The sequence below is a fragment of the Marmota marmota genome, unplaced genomic scaffold (assembly GCF_001458135.2).
Source record: "Marmota marmota marmota unplaced genomic scaffold, marMar, whole genome shotgun sequence".
Classification (NCBI taxonomy): Eukaryota; Metazoa; Chordata; class Mammalia; order Rodentia; family Sciuridae; genus Marmota; species Marmota marmota.
This window is the reverse complement of record NW_026000153.1, coordinates 2,252,232-2,259,413: the sequence shown is the minus strand read 5'-3', so window position 1 is coordinate 2,259,413 and position 7,182 is coordinate 2,252,232. Positions and strand designations below refer to the sequence as shown.

Below are 7,182 nucleotides of genomic sequence, written 5' to 3'. Positions count from 1 at the left end.
AAGTGTCAGGTATGATACATTCAGTTTACTGAATGCTTAAATATCCACCTCTTTGTGTCCAAAAATTAGAAAAGAAATTAGTCCATACTTATTCGTTCAAAGCTTTCACACGGCTGCAGTTTCTGTTTATGATGCTAATCTATAAAACCTGGGCTCACTCACCTACTTGTATTTAACTGACTATTGGAATTCAAAGAAAAAGTGTCAAGTAGAAAGGCCTTTATTGAATGGAATATTAAAAACACAGTGATCAATACTGCAAGATTTATTTATTTATTTTTTTTTAAAAGAGAGAGAGAGTGAGAGAGAGAGAGAGAATTTTTCAATATTTATTTTCTAGTTTTTGGCAGACACAACATCTTTATTTGTTTGTGGTGCTGAGGATCGAACCTGGGCCGCACGCATGCCAGGCGAGTGCGCCACCACTTGAGCCACATCCCCAGCCCCATTACTGCAAGATTTAATTTACCATGGTATTACATTACTGGCATGTCATCATGTTTGATTATTTGTCTCAGTACTGCAAGTGGTTGAGTTTGTAGCTCACTGGAGAATTGAGTACTTTTTTTGTAGCCAAGTATCAGAGACACTTCTGTCATCTCTGAGTCCACAGACAAGTGACCATTTATTAAATCCCTTTTGAAGATGACAGTTACTGTAGAACCCTTCTCAACTCCCCATCCCCAAATTTGGAGGCATTTGGAAATTAGAGCTTAAACCTTCTTGTTTGTCTAAGTATATTACAAAACTTGGGTTTCCCTTTAGGGTGACAAAAATGTGTCCTTATTGTTTAGACTGAATTTTCTGTTACTTGCAGTCAAAAGCTGTCTAACACATCCCCTGTGAATGGGGTCATTAATACTTTAATTGTTGTTGTTGTACAAAATTGCAAATGTGGTAAACATCACTGAATTATACTCTTAAAATGGTTAAAATTATAAGTTTTATGTAATGTGCATTTTATCATAATAAAAATAACAACTAAAATAAACAAAACAAAATATTTTAACTTGCAGCTAGTTTGAGAACTTCTACATGAGAAATACAGAGTACATCTAGGAAATAATGAATTTCAAGACAAGAGTTGAGATATCCAAGCTTGATCTAAGGATGATCTTCCAGTTCATAGAGAAGGGTAGGTGGGTGACACACTATGTTCTCTGTCAGCAGATTGTCCTCTAGTCAAGCACTGTGGGTAAGAACTCTAAATCTTCAATAAAAGAGCATCTTCAGCCAGTTAAACTAACTGACTCCTTTGCTACTGGGATCCTAGTGTGCAAAGCTGCAAATCGTAACCTCCTCAGAAGAGTAGGCAGCCTGTAGCTTGTGTAGGTCACCCTGAAGGACCATGGAGATAGCCCTTTCCAAAACCCATTCCTGTCTTTGTCTGATCCTGTGCTGTGTCCTATCTCAGGTCTAGACAGGTATGCAGGGTGCATTTGGGGGAAGTTCCAGAGCATGATGGCCAGAGTTCACATTGGCCAAGTCATCAGTTCTGCATGCACCAAGCTGCAGAACAAGGGACATGTGTTTGAGGCCCTTCTCAAGGCCAAGTCTAAGTTCCTTGGCCACCAGTACATCTACATCCCAAATTGGTGGGCTTTACCAAGTTTAATACAGGTTAATTAGCAGACATGGTGGCTAAGATGGTTATTTTATCAAATATTCCCAGTCATGGTCCCCTGGGCCAGTGGTAGAGCCTGCACTAAGAAGACTTTCTCTGTGTTGCCCCTTTCTCACTCAGTCCAACAATAAATCCTACTTCATGTCCAAAAAACTAAGAAATAATAATAAATAAAAGAATAAACACAAACTGGAAGAATACAATTCACAGTGACCCTGAAAGGCTTTGACGGATTCTTCCTCTTCAATTCCTATTGAAGTACAGAATGAAGAGGAAAGGCAGATACAACAACAACAACAAACAGAAAACCAACCAACAAAACTATCAGTATCAGAACAGAAGAATGGACTCCAATGAAGATCTAATCAAAGGAAGACTGGGCAGAGGGGTTCTGCTGGAATGATGGCAAATGGGAGAGAAAGAAATGAGTCTGGAGGACAGCTCTAAAGTCCTAACAACCTTATGATAGGTCATCCAGAGATTTAGAAAAGATGAAAATAAACAGTGGGATGCTTTTTAGACCTCTCGAGCAGCTTTTTAGAGACATCACTGAAGAAATGAGAGTCTTCTGTTCTAGAAGGGTCCTCCCAGAACCAAGCAGAAGAAGTGAAAAAATAAAAGCAGCACTTGACACATTCTACTGAAAAGTCTGAGCTGTATGAATAAAGAGAAAGCCCTGAGACCTTACAATCAGAAAAAAGGGAGCAGATTACCTATATTGATCAGAACTACCAACAATATATTGTAAGGGAAAACAGAGCAGTTCTCTATCCAGCCAAGCAAAATCAAGAATGAGAGAAAAATATTTTCAGATAGATAAGGACTTTAAAAGTTGATCTCCACAGACTCTATATGAAAGAATAACTTAAGGTTGAAGTTACCAAAATAAACAATAAATCCAAGAAAGAGACAGTCATGAGACACAAGGAAAAATGAAAAGAAAACACCAATAAAACTTAAATTTAAGTCCAAACAGTTTTTGAAAATATGGATTAAAAGCTTAAGGCAATTTCTAAGAAATTATTCCTAAGAATATAAAGTCATTAAATTAAAAATAAAAACTACTACTACAACCCATAGCAGCACTGTTCAGTAGAAATATAATGTAAGCTGTAAATATGAGTTATGTAAATAATTGTAAAAAGTTTTGAGGAGCTATATTAAAGAGAGCAAAATAAACAATTTGAATTAATTTTAATACTGTATTTTATTTAAACTAGTATGCCCCAAATCTTATCATTTCAAAATTCAATCAGTGTAAGAATTATTAACAATATATTTTATTTTGTGTTTGAAATCCAGCATATATTTCATATTTACAGCACATCTCAATGCAGACCAACCACATCTTCAGTGCTTCTGAAGAGCTTTATGTGTGTCTAGTACCATAATATTATATATCCTGGATCTAGTGTTAAGAATTCAGGTGATTTTAAGAAAACAAAGATGTAGGTAAGGAGTTAAAGTATGCCAAGAGTCTTATCTTATTCTCAGGACAGGTAGCAAAATAAAAATCCTGACAATGTTAAAAATTAATATTAACCAATATAAATATAATATGTAAGTTCTAAAGCATTAGAAAAAAGCACAACCAATTTAATAAAATAAAGTGAAAATAAAAAAAATAAATCATGTCTGATAGTTGAAAAAGTCTAGTTCATATAAACTTTGAAATACTGTGCCATAGTTAAAAAGAGTGAGGTGTACCACATGCTAGGCATCTCTGTTGGTGCCCACTGAGCCTTGCTCACTAGCATTCACGTCCTTGTGTAACACTTCCTCCTCAAGAGTAGGTTGGACCTGCCAATTGTTTTCTGATAAACAGAATATGAGAGAAGTGATAAGGTGTCACTTCCAAGATTAGGTAGCAAAAAGACTCTGGTTTCCATCTTGGGCGCAATCTCTCTGGGATCATCACTTTGGGCAAAGCCAGCTGCCATATCCTGAGTCAAACCACCAACCTGTGTGTGGACCCATGTGGCAAAGTACAGAAGCCCTCCAACAAGCATATCCATGAGTTTGGAAGAAGACTCCCATCTCACTGTCATGGAGCCTTCAGATGAGATCACAGCCTCAGACAAAAGTTTGGCTGCTACAGCATTGAGAGACATGGAGTCAGGGTGGCCCAAAGAAGTTGCATCTGAAACTCATCCACCCAATCATGCAGTAGTAATGCTTGTTGCTTTAAGCCCCTAAGGTTTGGAGTAATTTTTGACAGGAATAGATACTAATACAGTATATATGAACATTAAATAAAAAGCTAATCGCTGTTTAGTACATGTAGTAGGATCCTATATATATTGAAAATGTAGAAATAAAATTGGATGCAAGGTAGACAGAGAAGGATTTATTACAATGTGATTATTCCTACCTTTCCTCAAACTTATTCTCCTTCCACACACTAAGGGTTTAGCTGCCCAGTCAGAGGATGGAAGCTGCAAGCATTAGCGAAAGGATGTGCTGTCTACACACTGAAGAGAGAAAAGAAGGAAGGAGAGAGGGCAGAGAAATACACACAAACTGGGGCAGAAAAAGAGTCTTGTGATCTCTCACATGAGACCTCTCGAGCAGTTTGAGAAGTGTAGCGTGTGGTGTGCATCGGGGGCCATTAAGGGTTTTCAAGAGATGGGTACAAGGACCAGAAATGCTTTCTAATTAATATTTCTTTGACTTTAACTTTATTCACAGACTGGCTCTGTGGAGAATTGAATTTTATTAGGATGATGTATGTGCATAGGTAAATATTGGCACAAGAAAACCTTGTAAGGAAGCAGTGAAGGACTGTCTAGTCTATGTTCTCCTGTATTTGCAAGTTCACTAGCAACCTGTATTGATAAAAACCTGAAGGAACCATCACTCTAAAATCTCTGTGATGGGTCAATGGCACAGAACAGCATCAACAAATACTATATAATTCTTACTGATTGCTGTGACACAGGCAGGGGTGCATGCTTGTGGTGCCAGGGTTGACATGGACAATGTGAGAGAGAAGAAAATGGGGGGACCATGGGTAACAGAAAGGCCTTTGCTAGGGACACATGAAACACATCCAATTCATGGAGGATATTGAGGGGTGCTGGAATGTCAGCTATTGTGTATTGTGGAAGAATCAAAGAGACTTGTTTCTTCAATGACTTGTGACCAGTTTAATCCAGGATTGCAAAGCCTGCAGAAATAAGAATGGCACTTTCATAGGGTTACTGACAACCCTAATGATCTCCTGACAATGATCCAAAGGCTAATAATAGACTATGTCAGTTCTAGGGGCAGAGAAACGGGAACTCTCAGGCACTGCTGATGAGAGTATAAATTGGCAAAAACAGAAGTACTTTGTAGTATTGGGCAGGTTGGCTTTTTAGTTCTCTGGAGGAAAGTAATTCTTCTTCCACACTTCCACTCCTACATTCCCTAAACATCTTAGCCACCCTTTGCCCATGAAGGTCTGAAAAACCCCAGACGCATTTAGTTTTCTCTGGTATAATAACAATTTGCTGAGTATCTCCCTTCTGCCTGGCACATGCTAGAAGCCATGGCATTCAATCATCCTACAGTAAATGTCCCTGCCCATCAGTTATTATGCTCTGGCAAAGGAAAGAAAACCCATCTAGTGATCAATCAGTGACAGTGTTGGGCATATTGCTGATGCTAGCTACTACTATCAAAATACAAAACTGCATAGTCCAGGAAAATTTTTTTTCATATATGTGTGTGTGTGTGTGTGTGTGTGTGTGTGTGTGTGTGTGTATATATATATATATATATATATATATATATATATATATATAGAGAGAGAGAGNCGCTCTATAGACTCATAATAGTGTGTGTGTGTGTGTGTGTGTGTGTGTGTGTATATATATATATATATATATATATATATATAGAGAGAGAGAGAGAGAGAGAGAGAGAGAGTGTGTGTGTGTCAGGGTCTATGTTGCCCAGATGGCTCTTAAACTCCTGAGCTCCAGTGATCCTTCTGCCTCAGGCTCCTCAATAGCTGGACTACAGGTTACACCACTGCACCCATCTTATCCATTTGTCCTTTAAAAAATATGTTCATCGTGCACTTACTATATGCCTAGCTCTGCCTAGGTTCTAGGGATAAAAAGGTCAGCGAAAATCCCGTCACTCAAATATCTTCAAATAGGTACATGATATAGATTAAGCAGCCATACAAATTAATATAAAAATTAAAATACTGATATAGTGAGAAAGGAAAACAGTGCTTATGAGGCTTTAGAACTTACTAGTACATGGGATTCAAATCTAATTTGATTCCACTTGCAGCTCCTCTTACCAACCACACTTTGCCTCCTGCAAAGTAGCCAGAATCATAACCTAAAGATGCTATTGCCAATCTTCCCTCTAAAATTCCCTTTTCTTTGAAGTTGCAGCAGAGGTCTCTCTTCGCGCATCACAGTTCTCATTGCTGTGCTATAGCAGCATGACGTGAGCCTCAGATTCAGAGATCCCTGTTCAAATCTGCTTTATTACTTTCTATCTCTGACAAAGCCATTAGACCTCTTTTGGTTCTCGGCATCCTCACCTGTAAGACAGGAATTACATATAGCACACGTCAAGAATGTGGAACATAATATACATGCAATAAACAGCTATACTAGTTGCAGCTGAGACTGTTGTTGCCTGTAAATATGGAATCCTTATCCCAGGAAAATAAGGTAGTCTGTCCAGAATTAGATCCATATTTGATGTTTAAGTTAGAATTTCATATCTGATGTCCATGAATTTTTTCTTGAGATAAGAAAAAAGCAATGAAAAACATATATGTATGAAAGGGAAGGACAAGAACTTTGGTGCTTGTTTATAGAGCCATTGTTTTCTGCTAAAGAAATCCATTTGAGACGCTTCCAGCTCAAGCACTTTAGCTGTATGTTTTGGCAGCAGTCGAGGGAGTGGTGTCGGGGCTCTTAAACATCCTGTGTTTCTGGAAAGCTGGAGTCAGGGTTTTTGTTCCTGGAAGAGTGACGTTAGATTGTCCATTTCCATCCAGTAAGTCTATTATCCGCTGATTGCAATGCATCTCAACCCTCTGGAGATATTTGAGCATCACTTCTACTACATTCTTGGCTCCTGGCTACTGCTTTTTCGACACCTCAGCTTTATCCAGATAGCAAGTTGCTGCAAATAAATCTACATAATTCCGATCAGTTCTTTGGAAGGAGGTTATGGTATTGCAAGTGGCTCATCTAACAAAATGGTCAGGGGAATCCTAGACCCCTCAAGCTAGATAAAAATGATAGTGTTTATACAAGGTCCAAATTCTGCTAGTTGCTCCCTGGCTGTGCAAATTACACTGCTGACCAACCTCTCTAAATTTCAGCCTTTTTAATCTTGGTTTGCCATGCCTGACATTGTTTTAGGTGTTAATACTGTAGCATAGGTATTATTTCTCCCATTTTCATATGGAAAGAGTGAATGCAATTCAGAGTTTAAGCTCAAGGCCAATATATTTGTTTAAACTAGTGTTTAAACTAGGGTTTCTCAACTTCAGGATTGTTGACATTTTGCACCAGATAATTGTCTGCAGAGAGGGGTTACCC

General features: G+C 38.2%; 1 non-coding gene across 1 annotated transcript; it reads left to right on the top strand.

The window, feature by feature from the left end:
• Positions 1-1,227: 1,227 nt before the first annotated feature.
• On the top strand, positions 1,228-1,360 carry LOC125611575. The gene has a single exon (XR_007341784.1). It is a non-coding gene; the product is annotated as a small nucleolar RNA SNORA70 (small nucleolar RNA).
• The last annotated feature ends 5,822 nt before the right edge of the window (positions 1,361-7,182 follow it).